This window comes from Nanorana parkeri, unplaced genomic scaffold, assembly GCF_000935625.1.
Source record: "Nanorana parkeri isolate BGI_ZX_2015 unplaced genomic scaffold, ASM93562v1 scaffold210, whole genome shotgun sequence".
In the NCBI taxonomy this organism is placed as follows: domain Eukaryota; kingdom Metazoa; phylum Chordata; class Amphibia; order Anura; family Dicroglossidae; genus Nanorana; species Nanorana parkeri.
In genome coordinates, this window is record NW_017306478.1 from 524,751 (window position 1) to 542,584 (window position 17,834).

Below are 17,834 nucleotides of genomic sequence, written 5' to 3' on the forward strand. Positions count from 1 at the left end.
TTATTACTGCTGTCTAGAGCTCCATTAGATTTCCCCCTACTCCCTGTCCTGCTGACAACCAATCTTCTCATTTCCTGTCTAGGGCAACTGTTGTTCTTGGGGCAGGAAGTGAGGAGAAATCTAATTTGAGCCTCAGATAGCAGTGAAGACCAGACAAGGCTTCTAATTCTTCCCCAACTCTAATACCACACTGATAACATTGTTTATGACAGGTGGATGAACTGCTCATGTACATCTACAAAACCAAAAATAAACACAATGGTTCCCCTTTAAGTCTCTTTTTATGGGTTACCATGGTTTCCTCTAGCAACTAAACAAGTTAAATCTAGTTTTCTGAGCCAATGACACAGCTGCATGTCGCCATGGTGACCACTGACATCTGCAAGACTTCATCCAATGAGAACTAATTCAGAACCAACGTCCTCGGGGTGGGCGCTTGGCGACTGGCTGACTCTTAATGCTAAAGACAGAGGCGAGCCTTATGATTGGCAGGCCTGGATGACATCACTGACGCCCACTATACGCCCATGCATTGTACAAAACGCATATAAAAATGCCATAGTTACAAAAGAAGATGAACAAATCGCAAAGGCGTCCATAACCTCAGACCCAGGAAAACAGAATTCCATCCCTATGGTAACTTCAAGGTTGAATGTTCAGAGAAAAATTTCCGGAAGGTAATCTTTGTCAGGATTTGCAGCTTTATACGTCTATGAAATAGTTTTGGTGACAAAGATGATTTATACATCGAATTTTAGCTACTGCCACTGTTACACGTCTTTTGAGGGGTGCGCCCCCCAAACCACACCACTGTTATGTCATAGACTCACCTGTCCCAGTTCCCTGAGATCTTCTCAAAATCTTCTTTGTGGGGTCCTCCAATCCCCATTTGGGAGGGTTTGATGTAGATTACGAGGACCAGACAAGATGTGAAGATTTTGAGAAGAGGCTATGCTAAGCCAAAAACCACACAGCCATGACCGCAGAGCATGGCCGATTGGGGACTGGTGGGTGCCTGATATTGGACGAAGGTGATGGGGGGAACCCCAATAAGAGTGACTGACCATCTCTGCTAGTATGACCGAGGTCTCTGACCAACTCCTCTAGTATGGCTAAGGTCTCTGACCATCTCCTCCAGTAGGTCTGAAGTCTCTGACCATCTCCTCTAGTATGACCAAAGTCTCTGATCAACTCCTCTAGTATGGCTAAGGTCTCTGACCATCTCCTGTAGTATGTTTGAGGCCTCTGACCAACTCCTCTAGTGTGTCTGAGGTCTCTGACTATGTACTCTGGTATGTCTTAGGTCTCTGAACATCTCCTTTAATATGTCTGAGGTCTCTTACCATCTCCTCTGGTGTCTGAGGTCCCTGACCATCTACTCTGGTATGTCTGAGATCTCTGGCCATTTCCTGTAGTGTGTCTGAGGTCTCTGACCATCTCCTTTAGTATGTCCGAGGTCTCTGGCCATCTCCTTTAGTGTGCCCGAGGTCTCTGACCATCTTCTCTAGTATGTCTGCAGTATCTGACCGTCTCCTCTAGAATATCTGAGGTCCCTGTCAGTCTCCTCTAGAATATCTGAGGTCCATGTCCGTCTCCTCTAGAATATCTTAGAATATCTGAGGTCCCTGACCGTCTCCTCTAGAATATCTGAGGTCCCTGACCTTCCCTTCTAGTACATCTGAGAACTCTCACCATCTCCTCTAGGATGTCTGAAATCTCTCACAGTCTTCTATCATATAATGAAAATTGTGTGTGGCCCTGGGGTAAGGGGTAAGTTACCACCTTTTCTTCAAGCGAAACCCAAACACTCTAGTACCGCACTGCATTTTTTTGGGATAATTTTTTTTCAGGAGAGAGAGAAAAGAGAGAAAGCCAGGAGAGAGAGCGAGGAGAGACAGCCAGGAGAGAGAGAGGAGAGACAGCCAGGAGACAGCCAGGAGAGAGAGTGAGGAGAGACAGCCAGGAGAGAGCGAGGAGAGACAGCCAGGAGAGAGAGTGAGGAGAGACAGCCAGGAGAGAGCGAGGAGAGACAGCCAGGAGAGAGAGCGAGGAGAGACAGCCAGGAGAGAGAGAGGAGAGACAGCCAGGAGAGAGAGAGAGGAGAGACAGCCAGGAGAGAGAGAGAGAGAGAGGAGAGACAGCCAGGAGAGAGCGAGAGACACAGCCAGGAGCGAGAGTGAGGAGAGGCAGACAGGAGAGAGAGAGGAGAGACAGCCAGGAGAGAGAGTGAGGAGAGACAGCCAGGAGAGAGAGAGAGGAGCGACAGCCAGAAGAGAGTGAGGAGAGACACCCAGGAGAGAGAGTGAGGAGAGACAGCCAGAAGAGAGTGAGGAGAGAGAGCAGGAGCCGGCGCTATAGAGGAGGCATCGGCTTATGCGGCTCTGCTCCCTCCGGTGCCGTCCCGCTTCCTCTAGCGCTGGCTTCGTTGGCACCGCTGATTCTCTCCTGCCTCTCTCTCCTGCCCCTTATGCCACCGCCGGCCCTGGGAAAGGTCACAACTAGGTCTTTTTTTCGGGGTAGGTCTTATTTTCGGGGAAACAGGGTAGAAAATCGATCAGTTTTATCTAATAATGATATGTGGCCCCCATCACCTCCTGTGAGGGCGCTACTAGAAATGTAACGATTGCTAGGGCTCTAGTCGGCCTGGCTGGAATTATAGTCGGGATTTATCTGGTTAATTCCAGGTGTCTGGCATTGATTGTACCTACCTGGGTGGAGTGTGCCTCTGCTGTATTGTGGGACAGCCAATGAGGGGCACTGTGAGTGTATATGCAATTCACCAGCCAATCACTGGATTTCTCTCAACCAGTGGTGCATGCTGGGATAGGGTACATATACTGGGAGGATTGCCATGTGCTCAGTCTTGTGCCAGCCATGGATTAGTCCATGGGGGGTTGGGCAGGTGCTGTCCAGCTTACCCCCCAGGCTAGGCCTGAGGCCTGGGGGTGGGCAGATGCTGGAGTGCAGGCAGTGTTTCGCTAGGCCTAAGCTATGGAGGAGGCTTGTGCTGTTGTCAATGGAGGAGAACCAGGAAAGATGTTGTCTACTGGAGCTGCCCGGAAGCTAGGGGACCTCAGGAGCCAGTTTGGTGCCTCTCCTGCTGAGGATCTGTGCTCATCCCTGCTCATCTGCTACCCAAATTCCTATTTGCGGTGCTACAAGTGGATCTACACTGAGATGCTAACAAGGTCTGGTGAGTCTGGAGTCTATGTCTGTACTACCCTGAATGTCTAGGACCCCTACACCCTCTCTCCCCAGTATAAAGATGTTAAAGGAGAACTATGAGGGGAGTGCTTTTCAGTGGGGGGCTACTGGCCCCCCACTGAAAATAGTCTCAACTGTGATATTTACATATGAATGGGTGGAGCTATATACATATGAATGGGTGGAGCTATTTACATATGAATGGGTGGAGCTATTTACATTTAAATGGGTGGAGGTATATACATATGAATGGGTGGAGCTATTTACATATAAATGGGTGGAGGTATATACATATGAATGGGTGGAGCTATTTACATATGAATGGGTGGAGGTATATACATATGAATGGGTGGAGCTATATACATATGAATGGGTGGAGCTATATACATATGGTTAAGCCGCGACTCAGTTTTCCAAAAAAATGTCAGTTCGTCGCTAGAGTGTTCGGGTTTCACTTGAAGAAAAGGTGGCAACCCTATGTGTGGGCACTAGAAGAGGGCAGTAAATGCTAATGGGGCCGCTGAAGACCAAATCCCCTAGACAACAAGTGATGACCCGGGTAATTCTGGCGGCTCCTTCGGGGGTCAGCGCTACATGTATGGCTGCCGACATTTACAATTACAGCCCCATTTACAATAACTGTCCGAGCAGCACCACCAGCAGCTGCTGAGCAGTACAGAGGGGACATCAATACTTATATTGGTGGCCACCTATCATATCCAGAGCAAAGCTGATCAATCATACCTGTGTGGAGAGCCACCAGACATGACAATCCCTCTACCTGATAGAAAGGACCCTACAAATGCAACCTCTTCCAGTTATGAGTGGAGTAATGAATGGTTGGAACACTGGCTAGGTTTTTATCGCTGCCCGTCAAACCTCTAATGGGGATATTTGTTTCAGGGACAACTGTCTAAGAAAGGTATTTCCAGCACTGTGGGCTGGCTTCCTATCATTTCCTGTTGTGTCTCAGGTACAGGAAGTAAAGGGAATGGGGACATTGTAATTAACCCCCCCCCCCCTGCTTCCAGGCGAGGGGGGAACTCGCGCCACCACCGCACACTGTGGTTTCATCCACCGTCCCCTATTACTACCATGTCCTATATAGACGTAGGGGCCGGCGGAAGGAACCACTGAGCCCTGAGGGGGGGTGTCCAGGTATCCGACACACCCGGAAATCTATTGTACGTGAAGAGATCACGGTTCTGCAAGACAGTGAAGGTCAGAGGAAGGGGTGGTGGGACAGGTGCTCTTCTTTTGCATCTCCAGGCAAAAACCTAAAATCACAGCTACAATGCATATTTGCTATTTTACCTGCCAAAGGATGTGGATTTCTATCCAGTTGTGAGATTTACACAGCTCTGCCACAACACAGCCCTGTCTGGCAGGGCAGCAGACCTGATTTTTCTCTGCTGTGGTCCAGTTACACTTACAGGTCTTTTCTCTTGCTCAGCCCATGACTAGTAAAAGGAGATGCAGGAGAGGGGTCAGCTCTGTCATTCTGCTCTCTCCTTCTGTCAGCCTGCTCAGGAGAACTATGGGGTCAGGGGATTTTCCCCATAGTTCTCCTTAGGGTAACGGGAGGACACAAACTAGCGTCCTTCCGTCACCCTATACTGAGACGCCGCATCTGAAGCGGATCCCAACAATTATGCCGGGATCCGCCCAGCTGCGTGACTGACAGCTGGCTCTGCCTATCAGAGCCAGCTGTACCTGCCCCCTCCCCCGTCCGTTCTGCCAGTCAGCGTTGGCGGAGCAGGGAGGGGGGAATCCAGCCCCTCCCCTGTCATGGCAGAGAGCCGTGACAGGATCGAGAGGTGAGCGAACGCCGGTCTACTGAGCCGACCTGTGACAGTCTCATTGTCACAGGTCGGCAAGAACTATGAGGTGAGTGAAAAGCACTCACCTCATAGTTCTCCTTTAATCACATTCTTCTTAAAATATGTTAGAACAGAGCTGGACATATATGTGGAAGCGCGGCGGTGCGCTTTAATGCTGTGCTACCATGTATATGTGTACACCCGGCGGGACGGGGAGCGAGCTGACTCAGCGCAGACGTAGACAAGGCATGTGACACTCCTGGAAGTGTGTTGGATGCAACGAGGCCAAGAGACCAGATCAGGGGAAGGGAGGAGGGACAGGTCAGTATAAACGTCCTACTTTTCCAGGTTCTGCCTATTTAGGCCTCATTCACGCGAGAATCGGCCGCCACGTACAGCACCGTGCTGCGTGCAGGGACGTATCGGGCTGCTCCTGGGAAGGACAGGTGCTGCGTGTGATTAGTATGCAGCCCCTGTCCTTCTCTATTGGACTACACGGCCGTACGCTGCCCTACGCTAACCCGCCCTGCACGTCGGACCTGCACTTGGGGTGAGCGTAGGGCGGCGGGCGGCCGCGTAGTCCCATAGAAAAGGACGGGGGCTGCATACTAATCACACGCAGCACCTGTCCTTCCCGGGAGCTGCCCAATACGGCCGCGCACGGAGCTGTACATGCCGGCCTTTTCTCGTGTAAATGAGGCCATTGAACATTGATGCTGAACTGACCAAGAGCTAAATACACGGATTACATACACATATTGGATCTGTGTTACCTGCCAAAGGATTCGAATTTCTACCCATCCAGTCCTGATATTTACACAGCTCTACAACACAGCACAGCCCTGTCTGGCAGGGCAGGGGACCTGATTTTTCTCTGCTGCAGTTCAGTAACACTTACAGACCATTTCCCTACCCCAGCCTGTGATTAGTAAAAGGAGAAGCAGCAGACCGATAAGCTTATCGCTCTGGAACTCTGATCTCTCCTCCTGTCAGTCAGCATAGCTGGTACAGTGACCGCGCTGTCACTGATAGCTCCACAGCAGCCAGTAGGGTGCCTCCCGATCGCATGAGCACTGTGACAGCCAAGCACAGCGATCACATGATCAGCAAGCACACGTAACGCCTTTGGCGTTATCAACCCTTAAAGGGCCGGCTCCTGCCCGCTGGGTTAAACTACAACTGTAATCATGTTAAAGGGCCAGACCACCCGAAATAGAATTCAGCTCTAGGTTGATGTCGGTGGGTTTATACACCCTGTGAACTTAGATATAAACCCAATCGCTAAAATCGAATATCAGCTTTAACATGTGAATGGCATTTCAAACGTTGTTTTCAACCTTTTCAAATCTGAAGCTTTCATTAAAATAAATCCTGATGATCCCGCCACTAAACCACTTCCTGTTACAGGGTGACAACTGTCCCCCAGGTGGCCTTCTATGTTGATGAACTGTGTCTGTGGTGGTGACTGCAAGGGGCTGTGCCGACACACATTGATCAGGCACGCTCCTCTGTTGTCAATGACAGGAAACTGGTCCACAGCAATGATGTGCAGCTGATGTTGGTAGACAGGAAGTGGATGCAAAGATGTCGGAGGAGATCAGCAGAACTGAGATGAAAAAAATGTGAACGCAATACTTTATTTTAGAAAATTGTTAATGATACTCAGGGCTATAACCCAACTTAATGTCATCCAGCTTTTGATCCACTCTCTTAGATCTCAAACCAGGTTTTGGATCTACTTGAAACATCCTTCATCCCTTGGGGACTTCATTTGAGATCTCTGAACCTGAGTTCCCAGCTCCGCCCCCACTCCCCCACAGCCATTTCATTCTTCCCGTGGGAATTTATCTTTCGGGCTGGTGCGGCAGCTTGAGTGAGACTCTTCCGGCTGTGGCCACACATAGAGTTGAGAAAAATGGGACACTTTGCGGGACAATGTATTTAGGGAATGGGCAACCCCTGCCACGCCCCCCAGTAATGTGGACCATTAAATGACAAAATTGATTGGCTAAACCCAGAATTGTTTTTTGTTTTTTTTCACCATTACTTTTCCTTAATTCTGGCTTTTCAAAATGGCGAACAAGATAATTAAGAGATAAAATGAAGGTTTTCGTGCAGAAGAAGACTTCCGGTAGCTACATAGAACTTCATATATATCTGTACATCAGACCAAAAAGAGGGACAACGAAGGAGGAAAGAGGGACAACGGAGGAGGAAAGAGGGACAACGAAGGAGGAAAGAGGGACAACGAAGGAGGAAAGAGGGACAACGGAGGAGGAAAGAGGGACAACGAAGGAGGAAAGAGGGACAAGGAGGATGAAAGAGGGACAACGGAGGAGGAAAGAGGGACAATGGAGGAGGAAAGAGGGACAATGGAGGAGGAAAGAGGGACGACGGAGAAGGAAAGAGGGACGACAGAGGAGGAAAGAGGGACGACCGAGGAGGAAAGAGGGACAATGGAGGAGGAAAGAGGGACGACGGAGGAGGAAAGAGGTACAACAGAGGAGGAAAGAGGGACAATGGAGGAGGAAAGAGGGACAACGGAGGAGGAAAGAGGGACAACGGAGTAGGAAAGAGGGACAACGGAGGAGGAAAGAGGGACAACGGAGGAGGAAAGAGGGACAACGGAGGAGGAAAGAGGGACAAGTGAGGAGAAAAGAGGGACAAGTGATGGAGGAGGAAAGAGCGACAGAGGGATTGGGTTCCAAACATGGGACAGTTGGGATCTCCAGCTAGTTGGGCGAAACGTCCAAGCAAAGTCCACCCATAACCCAAATTATCACCTTTGCTGGACAAACCCTTTTGACAATGCAAAAAGCGGCGGTGGGGAGTAGAATGCTGCACACTGCTCCCCTATAAACATGATAAATATACAACAATCACTCTTTCGTCAATGGAGAGTTGAACGTTGCACCCCGCTCCCCCCAAAAAAATAAAATTATATTAAAAGTGATCGTCGAGCAAAATGAGGCTCATGCCAAGGGACAGACAGAAGTCTCCAAAGCCGGCGGGAGGGCTGCCAATCTAGAAACTACGGAAGAGGTAGCACTGTGCTGTAAAGAAGCTCAGGTGGGGGATGAACACCGTTCCTCACTCCCCCACCCCCCCTAACAAAAATAAAATTAACTTAATCACCTATACAAAATCCAATTACATTAATATTAAAAGTGATTGACGCAAAAAATTGGGCTCAAGCCCAGGGACAGACAGACAAGAGATAGTGCCTTGTTCTCAAGAAGCTCAGGTGGGGGGGTTGAACGCTGCACCTCACTCCCCAAACAAAATAAAATTATATTAAAAGTGATTGTCATGCAAAATTAGGCTCATGCCCAGGGACAGACAGAAGTCTCCAAAGCCGGCGGTAGGGCTGCCAACCTGGAAACTATGGAAGAGATAGTGCCTTGTTCTCAAGAAGGTCAGGTGGGGTGTTGAATGCTGCTCCTCACTTCCCCAAACAAAATAAAATTATCTTAATCCCCAAATAAAATAAAATTATGTTAATTAATATTGAAAGTGACGGACGTGAGAAATTGGGCTCATGCCCAGGGACGGACCGAGGTCTCTAAAGCCAGCGGGAGTGCTGCCAACCTTGAAACTATGGAAGAGGTAGCCCTGTGTTGTAAAGAAGCTCAGGTGGGGGGTTGAACGCTGCACCTCACTTCTCCAAACAAAATAAAATTATTTTAATCCCCAAATAAAATAAAATTATGGTAATTAATATTAAAAGTGATGGACGTGAAAAATTGGGCTCATGCCCAGGGACGGACCGAAGTCTCCAAAGCCGGCGGGAGGGTTGCCAATCTTGAAACTATGGAAGAGGTAGCCTTGTGTTGTGAAGAAGCTCCGGTGGGGTTGGTTGAGCTCCGCACCTCACTCCCCCAAACAAAAATCAAATCATATTAAAAGTGATTGACGTGCAAAATTGGGCTCATGCCCAGGGACGGACCGAAGTCTCTAAAGCCGGCGGGAGGGCTGCCAACCTGGAAACTATGGAAAAGGAAGCGCCTTGTAAAGAAGCTCAGATTATATGGAAAGTTCCCGGGCTCTCATTATCCTATACGGCTAAAGCGAAAAACAGGGACGGGTTAATTAGCATGACCAGATTGGCTTAGCCGAAGAGGCTCACCTTGGTGTGGTGTCTTGTGCCAGCTGTCTGCTCCAGCAGGGACGAGGAGTCTGCTCCCTCCGGCAGCTAATGAGAGCATGCACTGAGGATAATGTCTTCAACGCTTCCTCTGGTGCTTGGCCATGGAGTCGATCAGCTGAAATTCAGAGTCGCCCGGATGCTGGCTGCCTACATCCCCGGCTGTGGCTTGCTCCTCACTGATCTCCTTCTGTCTTGTTCCTGCTTCATCTCCCTGTGTCTCCCTCCCTCAGCTGCCCTCTCTCCTCCACCTCCCCTTCTCTACAATTTTTTTTTTTTTTTTCTCACTTATTTTTTTTTATGTGCTTGTTTCTCCTCATCTCCCTCCACCATCTCCCTATCTCCCACCACCGGTTCTCTATATTTCCTCTTTATTTCCCCCAAGTCCCCTTCAACTCCCACTGATTAGATCTCTGCCGCTTTCCGTCCGTCTCACTTATTTTCATTAGATGTGACACCGGTCGCCCCGAGGCTCCGGGAAGGTGACCCCGCGGTCACCCTACCAGCCAAGTACGCCGCGCAAGGTGCCTGCGCGTCGAAAATAAAAGAACGACTTCGGCTTCCCTCCCTGCCCACGCTCTTCTGTAATCACCTAACGAAAATAATGTGGATTTTTTTTTTCCCGTCTTTATAGTCAGAGTTCTTATTCCGCAGCTTTTTTTTTTTTTTGGGCGAGCCGGGGAATAATTCTCCGGCTATTAAGATACCCATCAGCGTGATGGAGAAATAGGATGATTCTTCCGTAGGGCTCCCATGTCGCCCTTTAAGTGGGGGTGTTAATGAAAACTTTGCACTGCGGAGATGTATTTTACACCAAGTGCTGCAGGCTTGTCTGAAACTTCCTCCCCGCCACAGAAGAGGCGAAGGCAGGATTATTAAAAGGGGCGATGCACAGTTTATATACACTGCAGTCGCTGGAAACGCTTACGCTTTTTTTTTTTTTATCTCGTATAGAAGAGCTCAGCTGCTTTTACAGTTGTAAGCAAAGGTTTGGGCACCTCTGGTCACATGATGCCCCTATTGATCTGGGGGAGGGGGGGTGCAACTGATAGCAGAACTCCAGCCATGGATGGGTGAGGGTTAGGCCCCCGGGCAGCATTTTATTTTTAATAGAAATCTGGCACAAAAGGTTTAAGGTATGACAACAATATAGAAGTATCATTTGTATACACTGATTATTAAAGTAGTATAAAAGGAGAACTATGGGGTCAGTGTTTTTCCCCATAGTTCTCTTTAGGGTAACGGGAGGACACAAACTAGCGTCCTCCCATTACCCTAAGCTCAGTATATCGCAAGCTACAGCTCGCGGTATAGTGAGACCGCCGCATCCGGGACGGATCATCCCGACATTACTGTCTGCATTCATCAAGCTGCGTGAGTGACAGCTGGCTCTGCCTATCTAGAGCCAGCTGCAGCCACCCCCTCCCCCATCCGTTCCGCCAGTCAGTGCTGGAGGATCGGTGCGGGGAGGGGGGAATCCCTGTGGGGAGCGGTGACTGACAGTCACGGCTCTCTTCAGGGAGATGATCGAGAAGTGAGCGAACGCCGGTATGTGTTCGCTCACTTCCTGATCTATTGAGCCAACGTGTAACAGTCTCATTGTCACTCACCTCATAGTTCTCCTTTAAATTATTAAACTTGTTTTTCAATAATGAATCTGGATCAAACAAATATACATTGCCCAGCAAAAGCATTTCTTTACATTTTTAGCCAAGCGCTTACAGTCTTCATGTTTCTGAACAACTCCAACTCTCTACGATCGGCTTCCCCTAACTTCCTGTCCATTACAAGTGTAGCGCCCTCTAGTGGTCACTACTAAATTTAGTGTATATCTGGACTGTAATCAGTCTAGGTACTGTTTATTCAGAGTTCTGCATTCTACAGGTGTTTCTGAGTTTGGTGGATTGATTGCTCCTCCTGTTGCTGGGTTGTGGACTCAGCATACAGTGAGGGAGGATCCATCCTCAGACTGTGACTGATAAAAGATTTGGGGGACACTGCACAGAACTCTCTCCCCTCTAGGGGCCTCTCCCTAGGAGGTCTGTGTGATACAAGTGACTGGCCTGGGCCTCAGCACATGGCAGGTGCTGAGGGCCCAGAGGCCTAGGATACTACGGATGCTTAGCTTGGGCCTTAGCACGTGGCAGGTGTTGGGGGCCTAGAAGCAGAAGATTCTACTGGATATCTGGTATGCGCCTCAGCTGAGGGCCCAGAGACTTCAGATGCAGCTGAAAGGAGACCTGATGGAAGCTGGGCTGGAGGTGGAATCTACTTGTCGAGGAGTGTCGCAGAGGAGCTGGTGAGAGCTACCATCTGGAACCCTGTAAGAGATCCCTCACCCTATTCCCAGGTGCTTGCTATAGGAGAAGCCAGTTTTTGCTACATGTGTCCAGAGATAACTCTCTTCCCTTCAAGGTCCTGGACTATCTTGGCTGTCCGCAGTATTATTCCTATCATTGGTCGCTCTGACAGGACCACTGTGCTATGAGCTGTTAGGGGAGAACGCGCAGTCCTCTGAAGTATTACCTGAGTATCCTACAGATTCCAAAACCTTTCTCCTGTTGAACCTGCAAATAAATACTGAAAAGACCCTCTGACTTGAGCCTATTCTGTTCCGGAGTGTCGGGGGTGCTGGATCTGAGAAAGGGGGCCGGAGGCTGGCAAACAGGTAGGAGAACCCTGGTTCATATTCAGCGGCTCCTTCCGGGGTGAGCGCTACACAAGATCACAAGGGAGAGAGCAGTCTGCAGCAGTTCTCCATCTACTAACTTGGAGAACGGAAGAAGGAGAGGAGTGGATTGCATTTGCTGTGTCTTTGTGTTTGTGGAGACACACAAAGCTTACTAACACACAGTGGCGTCACAACGGGGGTGCGGCCCACACCCGGGTGCCACCATTGGAGGGGTGACACCAAAATGACTATGAAAAGTCAAGCACTCTTGCAACCAAACATGATCGTGGCTAAAACAGCCGCAGGTCACGTGTGCAATTGTGCGCGATCGCGCGTCTCGGATCGCCTAGGTCTGTAAAATCAGGACCAGTGCTCAGGGAACCAGCTAATTCTGCAGGAAGCTAAAACTTTTCAACATCAAGGAGCAGCGTCCATTGTAAGTGATTTCATCAGCATTTGAAGTAGCTTTATAACCTTTTGGCTTTGATGTCACTTTAATGCACTAATGTTGTGGTAAAAAATCAAGAAACTGGAAAATTAAGGGAGATTACACAAATTTGATGCTCGTAGTGCCCTGGAGGGATGTGAACGCAGGTTATAGAGCCGCGAGGCTAAAGTGCTAATCGCTTATCAAGTCACCTCACTCCCTGAAAAGTCTTCCAATGTTTAATCCCTCCGGCTGTCATAGAAAGGTAATAAAGTGTCAGATGGAGATGACAGATCAGACATCCGCAGGGACGGAGGTGTGACAACGCCATGGGAGATCTTATTGGAGACCTCAATATAGAAGACCAACATCGAGGCGTTTCGGCAGAACACTTCACAGAATTAGGAACAGAGAATGATCACATTGCCGTTACCGAGAGATAAATATGACTCAAGTGTCAAGGCCCATTCTCCCCATGGTGTTGGGCTAAAGGGGCGGTATCCGTGGTGGAGGGGCGGTCAACCTCTAGGAGGGGGAACAGGGGGAGTCAGGCTGCCGAGTTACTGCTGGGAATGGGGTTTGACAGGTGTAAATCATTTAACATCTAGAATTATACCAGGGGCAGACTGACAACACATGGGGCCCCTTGGTAATACAAGATTATGGGGCCCCCCCTGTGCTCCGCCATATACAAGCCCCACCTGCACATTCTTGTGTTACAGAAATTATTCCTCCACACTATTTTCAAAATCGTGGGCCAATTCACTAAAAAAATGAATTGCCCGGGGTATTGGTAGGAGAATTTCAAAATCTTGGCCAATATAGGCAATTTGGAAAGTGAGCTAAATGGCAGAATGCATGGCAGACCTCAGGCCAGAACCAATACACGACAGACCTCAGACCAGAACCAATGATCGGCAGACTGGGCAGATGAGGAGGGTCTCAGCAGGGGCAGATGAGGAGGGTCTCAGCAAGGGCAGATGAGGAGGGTCTCAGCAGGGGCAGATGAGGGGGGTCTCAGCAGGGGCAGATGTGGGGGGTCTCTGCAGGGGCAGATGAGGGGGGGGTCTCAGCAGGGGCAGATGTCGAGGGTCTAAGCAGAGCAGATTCAGTTCACTCTGCCCAGAAGAGGTCATATCAGTCTTCAGTCTTGGGTTCACTCTGTCCAGAAGAGGTCCTATGAGTCCTCAGTCTTGGGTTCACTTTTTTCAGAATAGGTCATATCAGTCCTCAGTATTTGGCTCACTCTGTCCAGAAGAGATCATATTAGTCCTCAGTCTTGGGCTCACTCTGCCCAGAAGAGGTCATATCAGTCCTCAGTCTTGGGTTCACTCTGCCCAGAATAGGTCATATCAGTCCTCAGTCTTGGGCTCATTCTGTCCAGAATAGGTCATATCAGTCCTCAGTATTTGGCTCACTCTGTCCAGAAGAGATGATTTGAGTCCTCAGTCTTGGGCTCACTCTGCCCAGAATAGGTCATATCAGTCCTCAGTCTTGGGCTCACTCTGCCCAGAATAGGTCATATCAGTCCTCAGTATTGGGCTCACTCTGCCCAGAATAGGTGATATCAGTCCTCAGTCTTGGGCTCACTCTGCCCAGAATAGGTCATATCAGTCCTCAGTCTTGGGCTCACTCTGCCCAGAATAGGTCATATCAGTCCTCAGTATTGGGCTCACTCTGCCCAGAATAGGTCATATCAGTCCTCCGTCTCGGGCTCACTTTTTTCAGAAGAGGTCCTATGAGTCCTCAGTATTGGGTTCACTCTGTCTACAAGAGATCATATGAGTCCTCAGTCTTGGGTTCACTCAGTTCTGTAGAAGAGCTCTGTCAATATTTTACATTTCTACTTCCATATAATGCGGAATCATTAGAAGAAGTGGAAAGCATGTGCCGCAGATGAACTCTCAGACCTGAATGATTGGAGAACAGTTTGTCTTCTTTATTTTTCTTCTGGTTGCCATAGCAGTGAAACTTTTTCTTTAACTGATTATGAAACTGTTCCATCGCCATTACCCTTCCATCCAAATGTTAACACGATCGTACAAAACATCGCAGTGAAAGTATTTTCTGTTTTTGTACCGAAACAAACTAAAATGTGAGATCCCTAAATGGCAAGTAACATCATTCAGAGGCGCAAATAATGCACAAATAAGGGCACGTTAGGAGTTGTTATTATTCAGAAGTTTCTATAAAAAGAATACCTCACCTGCCTGCTCCATCGCACTTTGACATTGTATTTCAGATACACATTCAGCCAACTTCCTCGCTGAAACAAACTCGGTTACATTATAACCAATGAGGGAGAAAGTCACAGGTTGGCTTATTACATGTTTCACCCCCCCCTCTTACCCTGGCAGTGGTTTTGCACATAACCTTTTCAATAGTTGTTATTGTCAGGACTTCTCAAGTCAAGTTTCTTTTTTATTGTCGTAAAACATAAAATATACAATATTAATATTTAGTATTTTCCTTCTGAGCCTGCAGGGTTAACAACAGAGATCATTGTAAGGACCGGATGCAGACACTCCAGTCACAGTAAACAGTAGGGATGCACCGATACTAGTATCGGTATCGGTGCCGATGCTGAGTATTTGGGCGAGTACTCATACTCGACCCAAATGCTCCGATGCCTTCCCCGATACTTCCGGTATCAGGAAGCCGGGTAGAGAGTCATTACACGCTGCCCGACTTCCTGATTGGTCGTGAAGCCGGCTCCATGCTCCCTCCTCACTTGTGAGGAGGGAGCATGGAGCTGGCTTTCCGGCCAATCAAGAAGGCGGGCAGCGCATAATGACCCACTGCCCGGCTTCCTCCTGACCAATCAGGAAACCGGGTGCCGTGTAATGACATGGCGCCCGGCTTTCTGATTGGCCGGGAAGCAAGCTTCATGCTCCCTCATCACCTCATGACGAGGGAGCATATAGCCGTCTTCCCGGCCAATCACCAAGCCGGGCACCGCGTCATTACACAGGGCACAGGGCCCACCTAGTGACGAGAAGCATGGGGACGGCTTCCCTGCTCATCGGGAAGCCGGGTGATGAGTCTTTACACGCCGCCCGGCTAATCAGGGGGCCAGGTAGCGAGTCATTACACACCACCTGGCTTCCTTAATGGGACTTCCGGTAATGGTATTCGGTATCGGCGAGTACCGGAAAATAAATATTGGTACTCGATACTGATACCGGTATCAGTGCATGAACATAGCAGAGTTCTATTGGATTCTCCACTGGTTGTCACCTAGGCAGGAAGTAAAGGAAAATCTTTCAAATGGGGACACTGACAATAATAAACACCTGTGGGGTATACACCTATAGCACAATCGCTATCTAAAGTTTAAAAAAAAAGAATGGTTTTCTAAATGAAGCCTTCAAATTCTAACCCTGCCTGCTCACAACTTCAGTTTTCCATCTAGGATTTTCCGTAGCTCCCCCGTCCACCCCGGTGATAGTCTAGTAATCTGAGAACATCTGGTTGTACTGCAGATGAGCTATTCCCAACGACACAGCCATTGCAGTCTCCGTCTCTCCCGAGCAGAAGACCTCATGTCAAAAATGTCAGTGCTCAGAATTTTTTCTAAAGCCTCCAATCAGAAGCCTGCATTGAAGTTTGAATGTTATTGGTAAAACGGGAAGGGAGGGAGCGAAGGCTACACAGCAACGGCTCCAGGAAGTACACTCCCAATGGCCCTGTGAGGTTCTCTCTGGAATCTGGCTTACATAAGATCTAGGCTGAGGTAAACCGAGGGAACGTTCTGACTCTGAGGCAGATTTTGCTGGGTAACATTCGCAGCTCTCCGATTACTTTTGCTTGTTGTCTGAAATGGCTCTTTAATGTAATTTCCTGTCTGTCCGTTCGGAAAATACACAAGACGCTTTGCCTCTAATTATGGATAAAGGAAGTACTTCATTTTGTAGCCATCGGAGAAGAATGTCTTCCTTTCTACGCTGCTTGAATCATCCACATTTTTCTCTCCATGAACATAATTGTTTTTTCCTGTAGCATTCAAAATAATGAAAACTGCCCATTGCTGTGTTAAAGTGGCACTCCAGCATATACAGTATATATATATATTGGGGATGCACCAATACTAGTAACGGTATCGATGCTCGTATTCGCCCAAATGCTCCGACGCCTATCCCAATACTTGAGCTTCCGATATCAGGAAGTCGGGCAGAGTGTCATTACACTTTCTGATTGGCCGGGAAGCCGGTTCCCCTGATGGCGAGGGAGCATGGAACTGGCATCCCAGCCAATCAGGAAGCCGGGTACCGAGTAATGTCGCATTGCCCGACTTCCTGATTGGCCAGCTTCTTGACCAATCAGGAAACGGCAACGCGTCATTACATGGCGCCCGGCTTCCTGATTGGCCAGAAAGCTGGCTCCATGCTCCCTTGTCACCTGGTGACGAGGGAACATGGGGACAGCTTCCCTGCTGATCAGGAACCCAGGTGGCGAGTCATTACATGCCGCCTGGCTTCCTTAATGGGACTTGTGGTATCGGTATTCGTTATCGGTGAGTACCAAAAAAAAAAAATGATCAGTACTCGATACCGAAAAACCGATATCGGTGCATCCCTAATATACAGCATACTGTATATATAACGTATACACACACAAAATGAATTAATCATTAATACATCACTAAATGTATTTTTTTTTTTTTTTTAAAAGCAGTGTAATCTCGCAATCTGACCTGGTATCAGCCTCTTCCAGTCCCCGTTCAGCAGGGCTGGAGTGTGAGAGGAAGAAGCAGCACAAAGAGCCAACTGGTTAATGTGCTGTCCAAAAGCATGCTTATAGGAGGATCAAACAGAGTGACAGAAAGATGTGATCATCACTGTGCTGCTTCTCCTTTCACTGTGCAATCACAAGCTGGGGCCAGATCCAGGATGACCTGTGCTCAGAGGAAGCGGGTTGAATGATGCTGAACATCAGACTGAGGACATCTAGTGGCAGAAAAAAGCACTGCGTGGGAAATCTCTAGACTGAAGTTGAGAAATGACAAAACCCAGTTTTCTATGTGAAAACTTGGGCCATACCTTATCGGTGAACCTCCCCTCCTCTCCATGCCAGCGTCCATAACCAAGATGCAGGCAGGTAACTGCACATGACGTCATCACGAGCGCGATGACGTCACGGCTAGGTGTCACCCGGTGGCCACTACAGGTGACACCACACCTCGGGACGCCACTGAATACAGCCCAGAAAAGAGATATTTAAAGCTGAACTCCAGGCAAACAGAATTTGTATCTCTGTCCGGCTATTATTTGAGACTTACACATCTTTGTCACACAACAGTGCCCTGTCTGGCAGGAGACCCGATTTTTCTCTGCTACAGTTCTGTAACATTTAACAGGTCTTGTCCCTCCCCCAGCTTGTGACTGAACAATAAAAAAAAAAAGCAGCGTAACGATGAGCTCATCTCTCTTTCACTCTGCTCTCTCCTCCAGTGACGTGCGGTACCTCTTGTTCCGGGTGAGGCATTCCCCAGCACGTCCTGCCCCCCCCCCTGGCTGAAGCCCCGCCCTCTGCCGGACAAAGCCTCCTGTGGATTTCCCTTCTGTGTAT

General features: G+C 48.8%; 1 protein-coding gene across 1 annotated transcript in view; it reads right to left on the bottom strand.

The window, feature by feature from the left end:
* ZBTB7C (zinc finger and BTB domain containing 7C) overlaps positions 1-9,366 on the bottom strand; it is a 143,527-nt gene extending 134,161 nt beyond the window's left edge. Inside the window, exon 1 of the mRNA XM_018555711.1 lies at positions 9,151-9,366. The gene's annotated coding sequence lies outside the window, so the exon portion shown is untranslated. The remainder of the gene's footprint in view (positions 1-9,150) is intronic.
* Positions 9,367-17,834: the final 8,468 nt, after the last annotated feature.